The sequence below is a fragment of the Narcine bancroftii genome, chromosome 3 (assembly GCF_036971445.1).
Source record: "Narcine bancroftii isolate sNarBan1 chromosome 3, sNarBan1.hap1, whole genome shotgun sequence".
NCBI lineage: Eukaryota > Metazoa > Chordata > Chondrichthyes > Torpediniformes > Narcinidae > Narcine > Narcine bancroftii.
The window spans coordinates 279,379,875-279,404,031 of NC_091471.1; the positions used below are offsets into that span (position 1 = coordinate 279,379,875).

Sequence of the window (24,157 nt, forward strand, 5' to 3'; positions counted from 1 at the left end):
AAGTGACTCTTCAGATAGAGACTGGGCCTCATATGATGACTGTTTAAACAGTGAGACTGGATGTGCTTGCCGAGTTCTTTGCCTCAGTTATGATAGTGATTTGAAGTATTTTTAAATGTGTTTTCTTCAATAAAAATTTCTTTCTAATGTACCGGTAGCTTGAAAATTTGTTGTAGGTTGGGTTCTTTTTTGGTGTTTTGGGTTGTCTTATATGCTAAGTCTACTTCGAGGGTTTTATTAAAAGTTGAATTTAAGGTCTCATTTTTCTATCCGGCGCATAAGACGACCCGATTTTTGAGTGCTTTTTGAGGGTTTCAAAGGTTGACTTGTATGCCGAAATATACAGTATCTCATGTCCAAAATTGCTGCAGGAATTCATTGAAAATGGCCCAACAACCCTTGGCTGTTCCTTGTAGGGTCAGAAGAAGGGGATGTTTGCATGATATTCTTTTTGTGTTGATATTGTATGCATAATGTGCTGCTCTGTGGCAATTAACATTCATGCCACATAAGTGTCTGTCAATTATAATTTTTTCTAAGAGAATTTGAACTGGTGATGACACAATTTTCGTTGAGGACACCTGAACCATCCACATTTTAGTATGGGCTGGAGACCTGGGCCGTGTTGCAGGGTCGCAATTAACCAACAACATATCAGTTCAACCGCTTGCATGTGACAAGTGGTTAACTCTTGAGTGCCCAAAGCCTTTTCACCATCTAAAAGGCAAATTGAAACTTGTTATAATGTTGCCCAGCTGAGTGAACAAAGGGACTGATTTGAGTGGCACCAATGCAATCTCCTTATCACTGATGTGCCATGGGCACAGTTTGTTCCATCCATGGAAATGGATTGACGTTACCTTCAACAACTACTTTGGCTGTGTTTCCCACACCTGTGACTTCACCTGTAAGATGTACTTGGAGGATTTGCATGGAAATGCCAACAACTACAGATTCCCATCCAAATTGACTCTCATCCTAATTTTCCTTTATAATTCCATCATTGCTGCGCCTAAATTTTGACTAATTCAAAAAGGCATATCACTATTGCCTTTTCAAGGGTAACCCCAAGGTTGGATCTGATGAATAATAGAGTTGACAATAGACTGATAATGCTTTGTTTAAAAAAAATGAATGTTCATCCTTCAGCCAGTTCCATCAACATATGTTTCTATTCTTTTCTGGCTTGGTTTTATTTAGATTCATCTTAAAATTACATGTGTTGTTCATCTCAGCTATTTGTGATAGAGTTCCATCTTCTTATCATCTCAACAAAGAAGTTGTTTATGAATTCCTAGCAGATATAAACACAAAAATATAAGTAATAGAAAAGCACAAAAAAATTCTGTAAAGGACCAAAATTAATTGCAATTGTCAGCATTTGTGAAAAATTAATGTTTTGGTCAATGACCTTCGATCAGAGCTGAGCAAAGTTATGAATCAAAGAGAATCTTGCAGCATGAAAAACAGCTCCTTGGGCCCATCATTTTACAACTCAACCTACATACTGGGAACAGTGTGGGAGGAAACAGTAGCACCAAAGGAAAACCCTCATGGTCACAGGAGAATGAACAAACTTCACACACCCAGTGACAGATCACTGGAGCTGTGAGGTAGCAGCTTTACCCAGCTGCCCCACAATAGTGTTGGTTGCAAAGGGATAAAGCAAGAGTAGGCCACGTCCGTCCATTCAACCCCCCACCACCCCCCCCAACCCATGAAGCTCTTCCACTATTTTTTTTTAAAAATTTTTTATTTTTCACACATTAAACCACATTGACCAAGATACATACATTTTCCTTTTCAAATATATACAGTGTCATTTTCTCCCCCCCTCCCTCCTCCCATCCACCCTCCCTACCTCTCCCCCCCACCTCCCCCCCCATTCATTTAAAGTACAAAATCTAAGATACATTTAACCAGTCAAACAATGCTGTCATTCAATAAAAATAAACAAGAAATTCCACTGAGTCAATTCTTTTCATTTCCTTCTCCTTTCGTTATTTTAGGTGGTAGATGTCCCCGGTAGGTTTTCTCTATTGTGTTTCATATATGGCTCCCATATTTGTTCAAATATTTCAATATTATTTCTTAAATTATGTTATTTTTTCTAATGGAATACATTTATTCATTTCTATATACCATTGTTGTATTCTCAAATTATCTTCTAATTTCCAGGTTGACATAATACATTTTTTTTGCTACGGCTAGAGCTATCTTAACAAATCTTTTTTGTGCACCATCAAAATCAAGTCCAAATTCTTTGTTTTCTATGTTACTTAGGAGGAAGATCTCTGGGTTTTTTGGTATATTGTTTTCTGTAATTTTATTTAATATCTGGTTTAGATCTTCCCAAAATTTTTCTACTTTCTCACTTGTCCAGATTGCATGAATTGTTGTTCCCATTTCTTTTTTACAACGAAAACATCTGTCAGATACTGTTGGGTCCCATTTATTTAACTTTAGAGGTGTAATGTATAGCCTGTGTATCCAGTTATATTGTATCATACGTAACCTCGTATTTATTGTATTTCTCATCGTTCCAGAGCATAACTTCTCCCATGTTTCCTTCTTTATCTTTATATTTAAATCTTGTTCCCATTTTTGTTTAGTTTTACCATTTGTTTCCTCATTCTCCTTTTCTTGCAGTTTAATATACATATTTGTTATAAATCTTTTGATTATCATTGTATCTGTAATCACATATTCAAAGTTACTTCCCTCTGGTAACCTCAGACTGCTTCCTAATTTGTCCTTCAAGTAGGATCTCAGTTGGTAATATGCCAACACTGTATCTTGAGTTATATTATATTTATCCTTCATTTGTTCAAAGGATAATAATCTATTTCCTAAAAAAACAATTTTCTATTCTTTTGATCCCTTTTTTCTCCCATTCTCTAAAGGAAAGGTTATCTATTGTAAAAGGGAGTAACTGATTTTGCATCATTATTAGTTTTGGTAATTGGTAATTTGTTTTATTCCTTTCTACATGAATCTTCTTCCAAATATTGAGCAGATGATGTAATACTGGAGAACTCCTATGTTGTACCAATTTTTCATCTCATTTATATATGTGTTCAGGTATCTTTTCCCCTATTTTATCTAGTTGTAATCTAGTCCAATCTGGCTTTTCCCTTGTTTGATAAAAATCTGATAGGTATCTTAATTGTGCGGCTCTGTAATAATTTTTAAAGTTTGTCAGTTGTAAGCCTCCTTGTTTATTCTTTGGGTTGGCTTCGCGGACGAAGATTTATGGAGGGGGTAAAAGTCCACGTCAGCTGCAGGCTCGATTGTGGCTGACAAGTCCGATGCGGGACAGGCAGACATGGTTGCAGCGGCTGCAGGGGAAATTTGGTTGGTTGGGGTTGGGTGTTGGGTTTTTCCTCCTTTGCCTTTTGTCAGTGAGGTGGGTCTGCGGTCTTCTTCAAAGGAGGTTGCTGCCCGCCGAACTGTGAGGCGCCAAGATGCACGGTTTGAGGCGATATCAGCCCACTGGCGGTGGTCAATGTGGCAGGCACCAAGAGATTTCGTTAGGCAGTCCTTGTACCTTTTCTTTGGTGCACCTTTGTCACGGTGGCCAGTGGAGAGCTCGCCATATAACACGATCTTGGGAAGGCGATGGTCCTCCATTCTGGAGACGTGACCCACCCAGTGCAGCTGGATCTTCAGCAGCGTGGACTCGATGCTGTCGACCTCTGCCATCTCAAGTACTTCGACGTTAGGGATGAAAGCGCTCTAATGGATGTTGAGGATGGAGTGGAGACAACGCTGGTGGAAGCGTTCCAGGAGCCGTAGGTGATGCCGGTAGAGGACCCATGATTCGGAGCCGAACAGGAGTGTGGGTATGACAACGGCTCTGTATACGCTTATCTTTGTGAGGTTTTTCAGTTGGTTTGTGTAGTCTTCCAAAGGCGCTATTTGCCTTGGCGAGTCTGTTGTCTATCTCATTGTCGATCCTTGCATCTGATGAAATATACCATTCTGTTAATTTATCTAGTGCTATCCTCGGTTTCCCCCCTTTCCATAAAAAATTCCTTATTATTTTCTTTAACTCCTTGAAGAATTTCTCTGTCAAGTGTATTGGCAATGCCTGAAATAGGTATAGTATCCTTGGGAAAATGTTCATTTTAATACAGTTTATCCTTCCTATTAGTGTTAGTGGTAAATCTTTCCAATGCTCTAAATCGCCCTGTAATTTTTTCATTAGTGGATAATAATTGAGTTTATATAGATGGCCGAGATTTTTATTTATTTGTATACCTAGGCATCTTATTGCTTGCATTTGCCATCTGAATGGTGATTCCTTCTTGAATTTTGAGGAATCCGCATTATTCATTGTTATTGCTTCACTTTTATTTACGTTAATCTTGTAACCCGACACTTCTCCATATTCCTTCAATTTCTTATATAATTCTTTATTGATAGTTCTGGTTCTGTTAAGTATACTATAACGTCATCTGCAAATAAACTGATTTTATATTCCTTGTCTTTTATTTTTATCCCTTTTATATTATTTTCTGTTCTTATCAATTCTGCTAGTGGTTCTATAGCTAACGCGAATAATAAGGGTGATAGTGGGCATTCCTGCCTTGTTGATCTGCTTAAATTAAATTGCTTTGATATATATCCATTTACTGTCACTTTCGACAATGGCCCCATATAATGCTTTAATCCAATTAATATACTGTAATTATTGCTGTTTTACATGAATCTGGTAAGCTTTGTGTTTTGTCAATCTGGTTGATTACTTCCAGGAGGGGAGGAATTAATAAATCTTTAAATGTTTTATAGAATTCTATTGGGAATCCATCCTCTCCTGGTGTTTTATTATTTGGTCGTTTTTTTATTATCTCTTGTATTTCTACTATTTCAAATGGTTCTGTTAATTTATTTTGTTCCTCTATTTGTAATTTTGGTAGTTCAATTTTAGTTAAAAATTCATCTATTTTGCCTTCTTTCCCTTCATTTTCAGTTCGGTATAATTGTTCATAGAATTCTCTAAAGTTTTCATTAATCTCTGTTGGATTATATGTGATTTGTTTGTCTTTTTTCCTTGATGCCAATACCATTTTCTTAGCTTGTTCTGTCTTAAGCTGCCATGCTAGAATTTTGTGCGTTTTTTCCCCAAGTTCATAATATTTCTGTTTTGTCTTCATTATATTCTTCTCCACCTTATATGTTTGTAGTGTTTCATATTTTATTTTTTTTTATCTGCCAATTCTCTTCTTTTAGTTGTATCTTCCTTCATTGCTAATTCTTTTTATATATTTACTATTTCCCTTTCCAACTGCTCTGTTTCCTGATTATAGTCCTTCTTCATCTTGGTTACATAACTTATTATTTGCCCTCTTTCATTGCGTCCCATAGTATAAACTTATCTTTCACTGATTCCGTATTTATTTCAAAATACATTTTAATTTGTCTTTCAATGAATTCTCTAAAATCCTGCCTTTTAAGTAGCATGGAGTTTAATCTCCATCTATACATTCTTGGAGGGATGTCCTCTAACTCTATTGTCAATATTAAGGCTGAATGGTCCGATAATATTCTAGCTTTATATTCTGTTTTTCTTACTCTATCTTGCATACGAGCTGATAACAGGAATAGGTCTATTCTTGAGTATGTTTTATATCTACCCGAATAATATGAATATTCCTTTTCCTTTGGGTGTTGTTTCCTCCATATATCCAAAAGTTGCAATTCTTGCATCAATTTAATTATAAATTTGGTTACTTTGTTCTTTCTGTTAATTTTTTTCCCAGTTTTATCCTTATTTGAATCCAAATTAAGGTTGAAATCCCCTCCTATTAATATGTTCCCTTGCGTATCTGCTATCTTCAAAAAAATATCTTGCATAAATTTTTGATCTTCTTCGTTAGGTGAATATACATAGAGTAGATTCGAAAACTCCGAATATATCTGACATTTTATCATTACATATCTCCCTGCTGGATCTATTATTTCCTCTTCTATTTTAATTGGTACATTTTTACTGATTAATGTAGCTACTCCTCTTGCTTTTGAATTATACGATGCTGCTGTTACATGTCCTACCCAATCTCTCTTTAATTTCTTGTGCTCCATTTCAGTTAAATGTGTTTCTTGCACAAATGCTATATCAATTTTTTCTTTTGTCAGTAAATTTAGCAGTTTCTTTCTTTTGATTTGGTTATGTATTCCATTAATATTTAAAGTCATATAGTTCAACGTAGCCATTTCATACTTTGTTTATCTTCCCTTTCCGTTTCCTCGTCATCACCTTTCCTTCTTATCCATTTCTGCTTTCTTGTTTTGAACACTTTATAAGACAACATTTCTAAAACATCAAACATTTTCCTTATTCTCCTATTTAAAACTTCTTTAACCCCATTCTCCCCTCCCCCTCCTGAGTTGCCGTTTATCCCTTGTCGGGCAACCACATCTCCCCTCTCCATTTGGATTTGCGAATTCACTCGCAAGCGTCAACTGATTTTGCAGTGACCGTAACTCCTCCCCACCCAGCCCCCCCCCCGGAAAAGATATCAATTTTCATATATAACACTCTTTTAATTCCCTCCTTATTTCCTCTATTCCCTTTCATTCCCTTATTAATTCTTATCTATACTCTATATATTTTCCTCTAAATACACATACACTCATGTATACACATATATACATACACATCTATATATATATATATATATATATATATATACACACACACACACACACACACACACACACACACACACATACATATAGTTCGTGGTCATTTTTACTCTCATTACATGTCTTCATCTCTGCTTGCTTTGTAGTTGTTCTGAAAATTTTCGTGCTTCCTCTGGATCTGAGAATAGTCTGTTTTGTTGCCCTGGAATAACTATTTTAAGTACCGCTGGGTACTTTAACATAAATTGATATCCTTTTTTCCATAAGATTGTTTTTGCTGTATTGAACTCCTTCCTCTTCTTCAGGAGTTCAAAACTTATATCTGGATAGAAAAAAAAATTTTGACCTTTGTATTCCAGTGGCTTTTTGTTTTCTCTTATTTTCTTCATCGCTTTCTCCAATATATTTTCTCTTGTTGTATATCTTAAGAATTTTACTAAAATGGATCTTGGTTTTTGCTGCGGTTGTGGTTTCGGGGCTAATGTTCTATGTGCCCTCTCTATTTCCATTTCTTCCTGTAATTCTGGTCTTCCTAGGACCCTGGGGATCCAATCTTTTATAAATTCTCTCATATTCTTGCCTTCTTCATCTTCCTTAAGGCCCTCTATGTTTATATTATTTCTTCTATTATAGTTTTCCATTATATCTATCTTCTGAGCTAACAGCTCATGTGCCTCTTTAATTTTTTTATTAGATTCTTCTAATTTCTCTTTTAAGTCCTCTTTTTCCATTTCTACGATTATTTCTCGTTCTTCCACATTATCCACTCTTTTTCCTACCTCTGATATGACCATTTCTATTTTATTCATTTTTTCTTCTGCACTCTTAATTCTTCTTTTTATCTCATTAAATTCTTGTAATTGCCATTCTTTCACTGATTCCATATATTATTTAAAAAAGATACATCCATTGTCCTGCCTTTCTCTTCTTCTTCCATTTCTCTCTGTTCTTCTTCTTCTTCCTCTGGGTTGGCCATCTGTTGTTTCCTTGTTTTCTTTTTACCCTCTTCTTTCTTGTTGTCGTTATTTTCCATGTTCTGCTCCTGTTGCTGTGTTGCAGCTGTCATTCTCAGCTGTGGAGATCGACTCCGCAGCTGTTCCCTCCTTCCGTCAGAGTGTTTTTTTTCATGCGCATCGCGCATGCGCGGTTGCGCAACTTTACTCAGCTCTGCGTGCCATTTTTGTAGTCCCGAGCTCGGGACTTCCACTGACCTTAGGGAGCGGGCTTCTCTCTCCACGGCGGGCCTCGTCGGACAGGTAAGGCCTTCACCTTCTTCTTCCGACGTTCTTTCATCTTCTCTTCTTCCCGTTGTTTTTGACTTTTCTCTCTTCGCTGCCATTTTCTTCTCACCTTTAATTTTACTTTGTTTTAATTTTTACTCTTGTACCTTTGTGTTTTGTGTGGTTTTTTTTTTCAACTTTTCCGGAGAGGGCTGGAATTCCCTGACCGGCCACTACTCCATCACGTGACTCCTCTCCAAGCTCTTCCACTATTTGGTAATTTTGTGGTTGATCCTATTGCCTTAATGCACTTTGGCACTTGAACCCCATGTTTTCTATTTCCCTTCATTTCCAAACATATTAGTGTCATAAACTGAGCATTTATAACCCTTTCAGATGGAGAATATTGAATATTTACAATCACTCTTAGCCTCGGTCCTAAACTGCTGAACCTTTATCTCTTATTGTCTGAATACACATTGTAGATCGGGATTTCTCACTTGGAGAAAACAGCCTCTTGGTACCATCTTATCAGCACTGGTCAGAATTTTAAGATGAAGGTAATCTGCTGGAGGAATTCAGTGGGTCAAGCCGAGTCCGTGGGAGAAAATGAATGGTCAATATTGTGAGCTGGAACCCTTCATCAGGACTGAGTGTGGAGGAGAGAGATCTGGGAATAGTTAATGGCCATTAATTTAAGATCAGTGTGGGAGGGATAGGACTGGAGCCAGTGGGAGAGATTGATGAACCAGGGAGAGGTGAAGGACGATGTCGAGAGACAGTCTGTTGTGCCATATAGAAGAAGAGAGTAGCAAAGGAGTGAGGTGGAAAATGATTCATACAGAGTCGGGTGGGTGATAGGTGAGTTGGGACAAAGGCTACCAGTGCAGGAATCTAAGAAAAGATGACAATAGTTGTATAATGAGAGACCAAATGGCACCAAAGAGGAGGAAGAATCCAAAGGTGTGGATGGGAAAGGGGTCAAAAATGGGGGGAAGTAAATGCAAGCAGGCTTTTTCCATGAGAGGACACGGGTTAAGGTTGAAAGGTGAAATATTTAGAGGGAATATTAGCGGAAACCACACCAACTGGTGAGAGTAATGAGTTGCCAGGTGAAGTAGTGAATGCAAACTCAATTTTGACATTTAAGGAAAATTTAGATAGGTACGTGGTTGAGAGGGGTATGGGGGACAATGGTCCGGGTGCAGGTGAAAGGGATGAGGCAGAATAATAGTCCAGCTCAGACTAAATGGTTTGAAGGGTCTATTTCTGTGCTGAGTTTAGAAGAGAGGGGGCACAATACCTGTAACTGGAAAATTCAATGTTCATACCATTGGGCTGGCCAGGTGGAATATGAGGGGTTCTTTCTCAAGTTTACGTGGGGCCTCCCTCTTGGCAGTGGGAAAGGCCCAGGACAGACAGGTCAGTGTGGGAATGGGAAGGTGAGTTTAAATGGCAGTAACCAGGAGCTCAGGATGTCCATTGCAGACGGAGTGGAGGTGCAATAGATAATGTTAGAGGAAGTTCCTCGCAAATCCTCCTTTATGCATGGAGACCAAAACCGCACACTTTAGTCAATTTAATAATCCAGGTTAATGGAGGCAAAATTCTTTATGGTTAATGGAAATGATCATACAAACACATTAAAGGCATTACAATTGTTCTGTACTTTAATAAAAGTCAGTCCATATGTATTTGAATCATTGATTGTCATGGCCTTTTGGAATTTATAGTACTTGCTAAAATTATTTTCATTCAAGTATGTAGTTCTGCTACTCAGTGCAATCAAGCAATATCTAAAAGTGCTGTGAGGAATGCAGTGTTTCACAAGGAGAAATGCAGTGCTGTAGAATTAAGTTTTCATTCTGCCCTTGGCTTTTATTTGATTCTGTTGTCTGTTGCACATACATCCTGTCATCGCCAGAAAACACTTCTCAATATTTTTGATATTGACTTTTTCCACTTTGATCCATTTACTGCACAATTTCTTATTCCACAAAATGCCTTCTTTTTTATTGTCTTGATAAGCTTCCTTTCTTCTCCAAGTTGTAGTTACTGGTTACCTTTGAAAATATTTTCCTCTTCAATCTGATGGGCATTAGTTTTACTGCCCTACGTATATTGGTTTTTTCCAAAGGATTTTAAATCATTCTGCTGATAACATGCTTTTGCAACAGTCACCATTATAAATACCGTAGATTTCAACATATATGTCGACCAGCAGATAGGTAGACCACATTTTTTTAGCCTCATTTTAATGGTTTTATGTTATATCTGGCATACAAGTAGAGCCCCATTTTTCAGGCTGTCTGGGCTTCTGAGGAACAACCCAAAAAATTTAAAAAGTAAGTTTAAAAAAAACCTTGGCCTACTGGGCAGCAGCGGCGATGGCCCACAGGGCTGGAGCGGCAACATTGTGCTCCCAGTGGGTGCAGAAACCTCAGCCTAGCATACAGGAGTGGTGACAGCAACCTCAGTGTTTTAGGTAGGAGGGGTTATGGCTGCGCTCAGTAGTGGGGATGTGTCGGAGAACGGTGTCAACAGTGGTGGGGAGGTGCTTCCAGTATCGACTTAGATGCTGAATCGACATCAGTCTAGTTCTTTTGGTGTATTTAAGGTCTCAAAAGTACACCTCTTTGCTGATGGTAGCAGCAGAACAGCATGTGTTGGGTGGTGTGGATCCTTGATGATTTCAGCTGCTGTCTGACATCAGCGTTCCCTGTTGATGTTCTCAATGGTTGGGAGGGTTTTGCATGGAATGCGTCCACTACCTTTTGCGGGGCTTGACGTTCATGGGTATAGGTGTCCCCATACCAGGCTGTGATGCAGCCAGTCAGCACACCTTTAAAAATTTTTTTTATTTGTTTATTTAATATTTCACTGTGAACTACACCAATAACAGTATATACAAACATTTATCATTAAAATATACACAGTGACATTTTCCCCCTTTTTTCCCACCACCCTCCCCACCCCTATAACATAAAGTAAAAGAAAGATGAAAAATAAATAAAAAGAAAAAAAAGAAATCGTGTCAAGGTATATCCTATATTTATATATTTTTGTATTTGTCGTTAATCATTTTAAGAAGTGGAGGTGTGAAATCGGTGGTTTCTAATATATTCTATGTATGGTTTCAAAATTTGTTCAAATAAAGTATGTTTGTCTTTTAGATTGTAGGTAATTTTTTCTAATGGAACACACTTGTTAATTTCTATGTACCACTGTTGTATTTTTAAGGTTGCTTCCGTTTTCCACATTGTCATTATGCATTTTTTTGATGCTGTGAGTGCAATCGTAATATATCTTTTTTGAGTCCTGTCTAATTTTATGCTTAATTCTTTGTCTTTTATGCTATTTAACAGGAAGACTTCTGGATTTTTTTTTTTTGTAATTTTATTAAATATTAAGTTTAAATCTTCCCAAAAAGTTTTTACTTTTGTACATGTCCAAATTGAGTGTCAAAACTTGCCGGGTTTTCCGATGTCATGGCAAACCACCGCAGACTCCTGAGAAAGTAGAGACACTGATGTGCTTTCTTCACATTTGTGAGTTGGGTCCAGGAAAGATAGTTACACCCAAGAACTTAAATTTGCTCACTATCTCCACCTCTGATCCCTCAATGATCATTGGATCGTAAACCTCTGGTTTTCCCTTCCTGAAGTCAACAATCAGCTCCCGTTGTACAGAGCCACACAGCCTTGTGGTCCTCTGATACTGATGGAGATTGTGGAGATATACTTACCAATCCTCGCAGATGTCCTCGATGGAGTGAAGACTGGTGCTCCTGATGTTGCAGGCAGAGTTAACAACCCTTGTGTTTTTTTTCTTGTTCTGAGTGTTGGCATCAACGTTTCAGACTGATGCAACCATCGAGAATGCTCTCCTCAATACACCTATAGACGTTTTTTGATGACGTACCAAATCTCCTCAAACCCCTCACAAAATGAAGCCACTGGCGAGCCTTGATTGGAAGCATTTCCAATGAAGTCTATTTATCTGCATTTCATTTTTTTCTCGCACGTATAGCCATTCTTTTTCAGTGAATTCCTCAGCTGCTTTCAGCTGCTTCTGGCTCATGAGCCTGTGCTGTCCAAATACTCTAATTGACCTACAGATACTGTATGTTTTTTGGACAGTGGGAAGAAACTGAAGCACTCAGGAAACCAGAGCAGCCATAGGGAAAATGTATAAAACTCCTTACAGATAATGCCGGCTTCGAATAAGTCGCTGGTGCTGTATGGCATTGTGCTAACCGCTACACTAAACATGCTGCCCATCTCTGCACATCTGTCCTTTAAAACAGATCTTTCAAATGCTGATTTTTAAAAAAAACCAAATTAACCATTTAAATGAAGAGCTAAAATTCCCTTTCATTCACTGTTAAAATTTTGCATGTTTGGCGTAAGCATTTGTTTGACAGAATTAATCCTGCATTGTTTTGTCCAAATCTTTCAATATTGCCACAATCATTGAGCTTTTGTTGGACACACTACTTGAAGCAGCTAAATGTGAGAAAAATCATGGTGGGCATATTTGTTTGGAAACTTTGAAACATCTGTCACTTATTCCACATTCTTCCCAGTTCTTTTACATTTTTCAATTTTCTTAAGCTCTCTTGTTTCTGTTTTCATTTGCAGGCATCCAATAGAGTATGACCCTCTAGGATGTAGTTCTGTTTGTAAATGTTATAAACAATAAGAAGCTTCAAAGGTTTAATTACTTCAGTAAATGTACTGTTCCCTGAAGGCTCTATAGATGTCAGCATGCAAAGCATAGAAATGCTGCATTAAAATCTGTGCCGAGTGTATTTTATTTTTAAAGTCTGTGTGGATGTTTTCAGTGGAAAGTGTAAGGCTTTTTTTTCCAGTAGAGCCTTTGCAGACTCCAATGGTTAACAAGGTATTAATCCAATGCCAGTTGAACAGGAGTCAGGCCTGAGTGAAAATTTTGTGCGATCTCAGAAAGACAATATTATTTGGGTACTCCACATCTTTCCAGTAGAGTTGAAGAGTTGAACATATCATTTAGTTTCATTGCTTTTTCTATGTGTATTATTATATTTCCAATGAACTAGGTCAATTAATGATATTCATAATTTTTTTCTATTTCCTACTGAAATAATTTGCCTACTTATAGAGTAGATCAACCAGTTTTTATCTCTTGTAGACTGCATCTTCCACAAAACACATTTGCCACCAAGCTTTTATCAGCTATACTTCATCTGGTCTGGATAGAGTACCTGGCTGAACATTAAAAAAATCTGTGCTGACAAACATACTAATGTATTCATGGATATCTTCAACATCTCACTCCAGCAGGGCGTGGTGCCCATCTATTTCAATCATACTGGTGCCTAAGAAGAGGGTGGTAACCTGCCTAAATGATTATCGACCTGTGGTACTCGCATCAACAGTGATGAAGTGTTCTGAAAGGCTGGTGTTATGGAGTCCAGAGGACCCCAAACACCAGCAGCAATAGATATGCACTACAACACAGGGTTACTTAAACAAAAATAGTTTTTAAATTATATTTGAACAAGAAAATAGAATTGAACTCTAACTTATTACTTAACCTTCCTTACTCCTTAATCCCCTCTCTAATACTAAGCGCAGGTGTATGTAATGTATATTTAAGATTAGAAAAGTTCTTTGGTTCACAGTTCAATCTCACTGGTTGCAGGCAATTCTTGTACTGTGCACAGAAGTTAGCATTAACAAAGTTCACCAGTCTTTGGTGGTTAACAGGCAAATGGTTACCATTCAGGAGGGTTCTTGCTAGTTTTCAGAGAGAGATCCCTTTTCCAGGACATCCACAACTGATTCCTTCACAATCAGTCTTGCTGACAAAACTTACCCCCTTCAGGGTTCTCCAGATGATCCTCTTTCTTTCAGGTCACCTTTCACACCGCCAGTTTTCTCCTTTGACCAGGTAGCCTTCCAAAGTTTGCCAGCTTGTCCTTCTTGAACTGACTCCTCTCTCTCTGTTTTCACACCCTCCCTCTCTGAGAGCAAAACTCTTCTCCTCTGCTTGCAAAGATCACATGCTCTCCCAGGCAAGCTGCTGTCAATACTTTGTTGCCTCCTGCAAAAAGGATTCTGCAAATATTCTGTGTTTTAAAATGTGCGTGTGTGCAATCTGCTCTAACAATTTCTCCCAAGCCACCTCTGTCACACTGGTATATTGGCTCCTGTCTGAGCGGCCTCATGAATCTGTTCCAATTCACCTATCATAGCAAGAGGTGTATGTCAGATGCCATCTCACTGGCTCTACGCAAAGCCCAGGAATACCTGGCGGCAAAGATGCATTCATCAGGATGCTTTTTATCGACTATAGTTCAGTAATTTAACACTATCATCCCTTCAAAATTGATCAACAAACTCCAAGACCTGGGACTCAACACCCCACTATAATTGGATCTTTGATTGCTTCACCTCCAGACCACAATCAGTGAAGATGGGAAAGAACATCTCCACAATCTCCATCAGTACCGGGCATCACAGGGGTGCATTCTTAGCCCCCTGATCTACTCGCTTTACACCTATGACTGTAGCTCAGTACGTCAACAACACCATCTCCACGTTCGCTGGTGATATCACAGAAGTGGATTGTATAAAAAGGGGCAATGAGCCAGCATACAGGAGGGAGATTGAAAACGTAGCTGAATGGTACTTTAATAACAACCTCGCCCTCAATGTCACCAAAGCCAAGTAGCTGATTGTTGACTTAAGGAATGGAAAATCAGTAATCATTGGGGGTTCAGAGGTGGAGAGGGTGAACAATTTAAGTTCTTGGGAGGCACTTTCTCAGAGGATCTTTCCTGGTCCAAGCACACTAATGGCATCATGAAAGCACGTCAGACCTTTAATTCCTCAGGAGTTTCTTGATGTTTGGTATGACACCTGGAACCCTGAACAATTTCTACAGTCATGTGGTGGAAATTGTGCTGACCAGCTGCATCATGGTATGGTGACACCAATGCCTTGCAAAAGATAGTGTACACATCTTGGACATCATAGGCAAAACCATCCCCACCATTGAGAATATCAACAGGGAATACTGCTGTTGGAGAACAGCAGCCATAATCGAGGATCTGCATCACTCAGCATGTGCTCTGTTCTTGCTGCTATCATTTGGAAAGAGGTATAGGTGCCACATGACTCACACCTCCAGGTTCAGGAACAGCTGCTCCCCCTCCACCATTAGACTCCTCAACAACAAACTAATCAGGGAACTCTTGCACTTTATTGATTTTATGTCCTCTCTGTATTGCACAGTTTGTTTACATTTCTTTATATGTTTACGCATGTCCATTTGGCATTTTTTTTTTGCACTACCAGGAAGTGGAAATTTTGCCACACCCGCAGGAAAAATGAATCTCAGGATTTTATGTGATGTCATGTATGTACTCTGACAATAAATCTGAAATTTGATCTCAACTTTCATCTAAGACATAAAAAGTTGACATCAGCAAAAGGTAGAATAGTCAAGACAACCTGTTTAGACCTTTTTAACCAATCCTTTAATCATATGATTATGTCACAGCATCCCACTACCCCACTGATCTCCCAAATATTTACCCATTTATTTGACCTATTCCACTCATCGTTTCAAATCCGGATCACTTCCCATTGTAATTTTCTCTCCTTGCTCTGTCTTTACATCCTCAAATCACCTAATTAGTTTTATCAGACAAAAATTTTCCCTTTTTAATTATTACTGTTACCTTCCAAATTGCTGGGACAAAAATATTGTCACCAATACATCAACCTGCAGCCAGCAATAAACATTAGATGTTGTAGTCACTGAGCTCCAAATTGCTTACCTATGTTTTGTTCCCATTTTTGGTGACCATTTAATATTTATGAGGCCCTATTTGGAGCTTTTCTATAAATTGAAGTATTTGCTGTTAAGTTCTTCCTGCATCTTCAAGTATTGTGGAGAATTGAACATCACCATGTTCAAATTTTTCTTCTAGAGGCAATATATCACTTCGGTTTCTTTCTACAATATGAATTCTGTCTCATTGTACAATACAAATTCTTACTAGTATTTTATGCAAGTTATAAAACCCATCCCTCCAAAAATGAAAATCAATGCTTTATTTATTTTTAAAAATTGAATAACCTTTAAGTGATTGTATTCCTCTGTGTTCTCCCTTTCATCTTTTTTGTGCAGACCATCTCCACTTCAACCTCTCAGTCCTGATGCAGGGTTTGAGCCCAAGCGCCAGCCATGTTTCTGACTCCACAGATCGTGCCTAATCCACTGAGTTTGCTTTTTTGTTGAGGAAAAGTACTCAATTCGCACTTTTCATGTAAATATACACTGGAAAATGTATACATTAAAAGGGAAGTGATATTTCTTTTTCTTGTCCTTACTGTTACAGCACACTAGCATGAGAGAAGTTGGATGGCTAAATTCATTACTTGGTTATACCCGGCCTTTCTTTAACCAATGAATTTTTTTTGTGACAGCAATGTGTTAGGTTTCTTTGTTTGATAGTTTGGATGTTATCAATCTACTAGTTGCTTTTCAGGCGTAAGGGTTGAATAATTAATTAAAAAAGGATCATCACTTGGGACATATTTCATGTGCAGATTTAAGATTTTGAACTTTTTGGCTTTCAGAAAATGGAAGCATAGCCCAGTTGTTTAATAAAAGGCAGTCTATTTAATCAGAGGTTCTTGAAAGCATGGAAAATTGTTTTATACAGAACAAGAAGTGTTATCTGAACCAAACACACATTTGTAATTTACAAGAGTGAATTTTTTGATTCAGTGGAAATGTAGTTGCACAGTCATTTAGTTTGGTAATTCTCAATCTATGGTGGAGAAATCAGCCTCTTTTATAGTAATTTCTTGGCACCTACACCACTTTAAGGAATCCAGCTGTTTCTTTGTTTGAGCAGCACTCTGTAATTTATTTTTACTTCCTAATTTCTAATTTGCAACTTCAGTGATAGAGTGCAAAGTAAATCAGTGCAGCTGGAGCAAGTTACAGTTGGAGGGAAATTATTTTTTACATCAGAGATTTATTAAAAAAACATTCTTTCCCTGTTGTATTTTCACATTTGTGCTCTTGGCATCAGATTAATTCTGCAAATTGAAATTAAATTTTGAAATGGGTTGTTTAACATAATTACACGTAAAGATAAGAACAGTGATTTACTGAATACTGCAGTGAATTTTTAAATATAGTTGATTGACTAATGAGGAATGAGGGAGTGATGGTGGTTTTGTACAATGGATATTTTAAAAACTGCTATTTGGAACATTTTGAATTTTTTTGATTAAATAAGACTCTATTAAATACTGTCCCAAAGTTCTTATTAAAACTATGGCACAAAGTCTTCGTATCGTTTGGGCACTTTCCGGTTTCGTTTCGGCCTGCCTGCGATATTGTCGTCGCTTCTCGGTTGTTCACTCTTGGCGTCGGAAATACTGCTCGCCATCCCTTCGGGTGTTTCTGGCGCTCTAGTCACTTCATCAGGAGTGCTGGTAACTGCCTCTGGAACATCATCAGGTCTCTCAGTTTCAGCATCTCGTATTGGCCTTTCAACCTCTTCGCTCGATGTATCTCTGGACTAGTACCTTTTTACACCTGAGACATTTCTCTTATACAGGACTCCAGTCGGAGACTTGACTGTCACCATACTGCCACTTCTGGATACGACAGTATAGGGTTGATGGTAATAAGGTGTGTCTAGCTTACCACCAGTTTCATGCCTCACTAGAACATTATCTTCTGGCATGATGTCTGAATTCTTGGCTCCACGTTTCGAATCTGTGTACAGCTTTGCTGCACCTTTCTTTTCAGCATCGTGGTCCCTCATCTCCTGGTCGTCTCGGATTTCCTTTATTTCTGGCAGTTTTGTGTGGATTTTTCTCCCAAAAATGCTTCTGCAGGACTTTTTCCAGTGGTTGCATGAGGCGTTGCTCGATAGACAGCCACATAAGATAGCAATGCTTCTCGCCAATTTTGTCCTTCTGCATGTGCAATCCTCAATCGTTTTTCAATGGACTGATTTTGTCTCTCTACTTCTCCATTGGCTTGCGGCCATTTCGGAGTTACTTTATGATGGTGGATACCTGTGGTCCTCATGTATTCCGCAAATGTCTCTGAAATGAATTGTGGACCATTGTCAGAGTATAATGTAACAGTTAATCCATATCTTGCGAATATCTCTGCTAATGCTTGTATTGTTTTTTCAGTGGTTGTGGACTTCAACACCACGTACTCATAGTATCTACTGTAGTAATCTATCACTACCATAATTGATTCACCCGTCGGTAAAGGTCCAAGAAAATCAACAGCTACGTCGATCCATGGTCCTGTCGGAAGTTGCGTACTCCGGATCAGTTCTGGCGGATTACTCCTACTTGTGATTTGACATCCGTGACAAGTTTTAACAAATTTCTCAGCGTCTTTATCACAACTTGGCCACCATACCTTGGTCCTGAGGTTTTGCTTGGTACCAACAATACCTAGGTGTCCTTCATGCGCTAAGGATACGATCTTCGGTCTCAATCTTTGTGGAATCACCAATCTGCAACCTCTCAATACACACTGTCCGATGCAACAAAGTTCGTCTCTAATGGGAATGTAAGCCTTGTGAGTACACTTGTCCCATTGTCCACTCTGTATGCATTCTCTTACTTTCATGAGTTCTGAATCACGTTCGGATTCTCTCTCGACTTCCTTCGTAGTCACAGCATTCGGTGTCGACTGAATAGCTACGAAGCGTACAAAGCTCTCTGTTTCTGTTCCCAATTCTGACTTGGATTGTGGACCTCCATCCTTCACCAATCTGGACAGCGGATCTGCAATGTTTGCTTTCCCTGCAATGTGGATTACTTTATATTTGTAGGGTTGTAGTCTGAGTACCCATCTCTCTATTCTGGCACATGGTTTGGATCTAGGTGCATAGATCACCTCTAATGGCTTATGATCTGTGATGAGTTCAAATTCAATGCCGTATAAATATGCATGGAACCTCTCACAGGCCCATACAAGTCCGAGTGCTTCTTTCTCTGTCTGAGAGTATCTTCTTTCCACATTTGATAACGATCTGCTGGCATAGGCAATGATTCTTGGTCCTCCATCATGCATCTGGACCAACACTGCTCCTAAACCAACCGGGCTGGCATCCGCTATGACTTTGGTTGATGCCGCCGGATCATAATATCCAAGAGTTTTTGCATCTGTCAGGCTTTGCTTCAGCGCTGTGAACGCTTTCTTCTGCTCAGATCCAAAATGAAATGGTACACCTTTCCTGGTCAGTTTCCTTAGTGGTTCTGCCACTGTAGCGAAATTAGGAATGAACTTTGCACAAAAATTGACCAATCCCAGGAAACTCCTCACCTCTGTTGCATTCTGAGGTGCACGTGCCTCTGCAATAGCTTTCACCTTGGCCTCTGCAGGGTTTAGTCCTTCCTGTGTAAGTCTGTGTCCCATGAAGTCCATTTCTGACACACCGAACTGGCACTTGTTTCCATTCATGGTAAGGCTTTCCTCCTGTAGTCTAGATAGTACACGCCTCAACCGTTGTCATGCTCTTCCTTCATTGGTGCATGGACTATGATGTCGTCAGAAATATTGGCAACTCCAGGAATGCCTTGAATCACTCGATGGATTTCATACTGGTAGATCTCAGAAGCTGCATTAATTCCAAATGATAATCTCTTGTAACGATACAATCCACAGTGAGTCACAGATGTTGTCACATCTCGGGAACCTGGATCCAGCTCTAATTGATGATAGCCCCATTTCAGATCAATTTTTGAGAATACCTTGCTGGTAGTTAGTTCTTGAAGTATTTCTTCCACTGTTGGTATAGGGTGTCGTTCTCTAATTATAGCTTCATTGGCCTTTCTCATGTCAACACATAGTCTTATGTCACCCTTTGGTTTGGGCACAATCACTACGGGACTGACCCATTGTGTCGAATGTTCCACCGGTTCAATAATGTCTTGTTCGATCAATTCTTTAATTTTGGCTTCGACTTTCCCACGAAGTCCAAACGGAGTTCGGCGCATTGGTTGTGCCTTGGGTTTGACCGTTTCATCTACCGCTAGCTTCAATTGTCGACCTTTCAGCTTTCCTACTCCTTGGAAGACTGCGGGGAATTCTTGCTTCATATCCTCGTATGACTGAATTGAATTGACACAAGCTCCAATATGAAGTATTGCCAGGTCTTGCGCTGTGCTTCTACTCAACAATGGTTCTCCCCTCTCTTCTATGACCATAAACTCTGCTTCGGTGTACTTATCTCCAGCTTCAACAGTTGTAGTAAAACATCCAATGGTCTGCAATGGCTTGGTTGCTGTGTATGGATACAGTTTCTTGGAACACTTCTTTGAGGTACAGATGATCTTTTTCCTTTTCAACTTCTCCCATAAATGTCGATCAATCACATTACTGTCACTGCCTGAGTCTACAATGACCTGAACTGTCACTCCACCAATGATCACTGGGACCTTCTCATGATGTACTTCATTCAACGTAAATTGGTAACAACTCTGTTCCTCCTGGGTATCATCATCGTCACCGTCTATCTGGCGAATGGTATCTTTCTTTCCAGGATACCTTCCTTTCCCCCAGGCTTTGCCTTTGGAAGTTGTACTCTTCCTCTTCTGGTCTGCATTGTACTTGCTTTTGCACTTCTTTGCAAAGTGGTCCTTACCTCCACACTTTCTGCAAACTTTGCCTTTGGCCGGGCAATATGGGTCTTTTCCAAAGTGACCTCGGTTTCCACATCGATAACACTCCACGTCATGTGTCGACGTATATCTTGGCTGGTTATGGCGATGTGAGAGCCTCATAATTTGCTGGCTTGAGTTGTCTTTCAGGGTCATGGTATGAAATTGCCCTTCAACAGCTTCTAATGCAGCAGCAATGGTTAAAGCATCAGTGAGTTCCAACTCACTCCCTCTTTCCAGTAGACGTCTTCTGAGTTTATGTGATCTGCAGTGCTGTACGACTTGATCCAGTAATTGGTTGTCCAAATCAGCTGGCATGTAATTGCATCCAACAGCTAGCTGGCGTAGTCTCGTCACGTACTGAGCAATTGTCTGGCCATCTTCTTGTCTCGTTCTCCGAAACAAATGGCGTTGAAATGTAGCATTCGGTGTCACTACATAGTGTGCATAGTATTCAAAAGTGTCTTAAATGTTTCCCGAACTGAGGGTCCTGCAGTGAAAAGAAGTAACACCCTCCTCTGCACTTTTTGTTCAACTGTACCGGTATCTAGAAATAGGCCACGACTGTCGGCATAGGATTCAAATTCTTCCAGCCATGCCTTCCACTTCACACTTACAGTGCTTGCATCACCAGTCGGGTCAAAATGAGCAATTCCACTATGTGTTAGAAAGTCACCGTCTGCCCCATCCATGAGGAAATATTCCAGCCCCAAAAGTACTGAGACAAAGAGAAAATTCTTATCACCTTGAAGTTGTCTGTAATCCTCTGTAATCTTGTTTCGTCTTTATTTTCTTCAAGCTTCTTTCATCCTCGTCGTCAATGTCACATTTGTGGCCCGAAATGTGAAGTTAATAAAACATTAAACACAACTTTTATCAGGTAAGCTTCTCCCAGTGGCTTTATTCTCCGGTTTCCTTTGTTCTCCTGCTTGTGTTCTTATCTCTCTCTCATACCACGTGACTTCCGGTACATCTCATACATATTCATTATCATGACAGATGTATTCTGATAAGATTACTGCTCTAGGAGACCAGAGGACTAGACTAAATCTGAAATAGAATTTCATCATGGTGGCATGGGGAATTGAATTCAGTGAATTAAGACTATATATAATGAATACTTGCAATCAGTCATACTATTAATTTGTTGTGAAAAACCACCTGGTTCATCCATGTCTATTATAAAAATAAATTCTGCCATTGTTCCATGTTTGGACCATTGGTTTCCAAAGTGACAGCAATATAGTTAATTATTAACTACCCTGTGAAGTGGCCAGCGGTCATGGAGTGAGCAAGAAGTGTTATCTTTGCTAGGGCCACCTGCATTTGAGAACAGATGCATGTGTTTTTGAGAGAGGTAGGTTCATCTTGCCTCATGTGTAATCTCTGTAAATTGATGTGAAATCACCATGCAAGGTATCTAATTTTAGAATATATATATAAAAAAATGCAGTCAAGATCCACCTCAACAATTGTAATGTCACTTTCAAGATCCTCCTGGCAAATAGGTCTTTCCATTAAGCATCCTAGCATATCTCAATCAATTGTGATACAGAAACCCTTAGAGTAAGTGATTCAATTTGTTGGGAACAATTTCAACAGTAAAGACCTAGCCCGTAAATAATTGCACTCTGACTGAAAATTCTCTTTTAGAATTAATGATCTGATGAAGGGTAATTTTACATTTATTTAAATTTCAATTTTAAAATTTAAATTTAGACATACAGCATGCTAACAGGCCATTTCTGCTCTCGAGCCCATGCTGCCCAATTTACACCCAATTAACCCATACCCTGTATGGTTTGAATGGTGGAAGGAAACCAGAACCCCTGGGGAAAACCAGACATGGGGAGAACGTACAAACTCCTTATAGACAGCGCAGGATTCAAACCCTGGTCCCGATTGCTGCCGCTGTAAAGGCATTGTTCTAACTTTGGTACATATTAGCAAGAGTTGGGGCATGAAATTTGATGTAATCATGATAAGAATGTTAACAGCTTCCTCATACTTTGGTCCTACTGCTTGAACAGTGAAGAACACACAATCTGGTTGAGAACTGACTCGTATATTACAGGTGGACATCATATCCTATGTCTTTTGCTTTGTGTGGCTGTACAGTTGGCAGCTCAGTGACAATTTTCTGTTATTTTCTTCCTCCTGAAATTAATATTTATGTTTCTGCAGCTGGGCAAGAGAAAAGAGAATGAGGAAAATGTTTCCAGACTTGGAATTTACCTTTGAGCCAAGACAGTTGTCTGCTCAGCCTGACAATGAATGCATCTATAAATGGATCCGTATTAAACGTTTAATAGGATATTCACCAGGAATTCATTGAATAGTTACTGTGAATATTAACTCCAATCTCTTCTTCACAAAGCTTTTGTATCGTTAGGCCCTTTTCACACTGGCTAACCTGTAAATGAAACGGTTAAATAAGCCATTTTTGTTGTTCACATTGGACGACTGTTAACCGGTTCTATATGTCCTTTCACACTCACTACTAGACATCCCTGGGGAAAGGGGCGCCTATCCTCCACCGGTGACTACTGAGTGATGCGTTGAGTGATGGCAGACTTGCCCACCCAGAATTCCGTGCGGCAGAGAAGCCCCTCCATGAGTGCTCTGTGCCTACAGCCCTTTCTCTGCCGCACGGAATTCTGGGAGGGCAGGTCTGCCATCGTGCTCTCTCTCTCTCTCTGTGCAACTTTTCCACAGTCTTTATAAATTGTGCGCTTATGTGTTTTATTGCTGCTACCACTTTCCTACAGTCCTTTATACATTTATAAAGATTTATTTAGGTCGGTACAACAACAGGTGCCGAAGGGCTCATGCTGTGTCACAATTGCTCCACAGCAGATGCAATATTGCTGGCTCTCTACTCAATCCTGGATCCCCTCAAAAACAGCAATTCATGCACACGGCTGCTCTTCATCGACTACAGCTTGGCCTTCAATACCAATATTCCTTCAGAACTGATCAAGAAGCTCCAAACTCTAGGCCTCTGTATCCCCCTCTGCAACTGGATCCTTGACTTCCTCATCAGAAGTCCACAGTCAGTACAAATTGGACACAGTGTCTCCTCATCTCTGAATATCAACACAGGCACAACCCAAGGATGTGTGCTTAGCCCACTGCTCTATTCGTTATACACCCTTGACTGTGTGGCCAGACACAATTCCAGTGCCATCTACAAGTTTGCGGATGACACCACAGTTATTGGCAGAATCACAAATGGCAATGAGGAAGCATACAGGAGGGAGATAGATCAGCTCGTTGAATGGTGTAATGACAGCAATCTTGTACTCAGCAAAACCAAGGAGATGATTGTGGACTTCAGGAGGAAGTCAGGGGAACTCGACCCAGTCCTCATTGAGGGCTCAGTAGTGGAGAGGGCCAAGAACTTAAAATTCCTAGGTGTCAACATCTCCAAGGATCTGCCCTGGAGCCTCCATGTTGATGCAATCACAAAGAAGGCTCACCAGCGGCTATACTTTGTGAAGTATCTGAGGATATTCGGTATGTCACTGAAAACTCTTGAAAACTTCTCCAGGTGTATCTGGCTGGTGGCATCACTGCCTGGTATGGAGG

At 39.4% G+C, this 24,157-nt stretch overlaps 1 protein-coding gene and 1 long non-coding RNA gene across 11 annotated transcripts in view; one reads left to right on the forward strand and one right to left on the reverse strand.

Annotated features, from left to right (window-relative positions):
* Positions 1 to 24,157, forward strand: part of mad1l1 (mitotic arrest deficient 1 like 1) — a 1,066,498-nt gene that overhangs the window by 114,050 nt on the left and 928,291 nt on the right. The window lies entirely within an intron of this gene.
* The window catches only part of LOC138758846 (uncharacterized), a 28,740-nt gene continuing 27,496 nt past the window's right edge, over positions 22,914 to 24,157 (reverse strand). Inside the window, exon 3 of the long non-coding RNA XR_011354501.1 lies at positions 22,914 to 22,982. This is a non-coding gene — a long non-coding RNA (uncharacterized lncRNA). The remainder of the gene's footprint in view (positions 22,983 to 24,157) is intronic.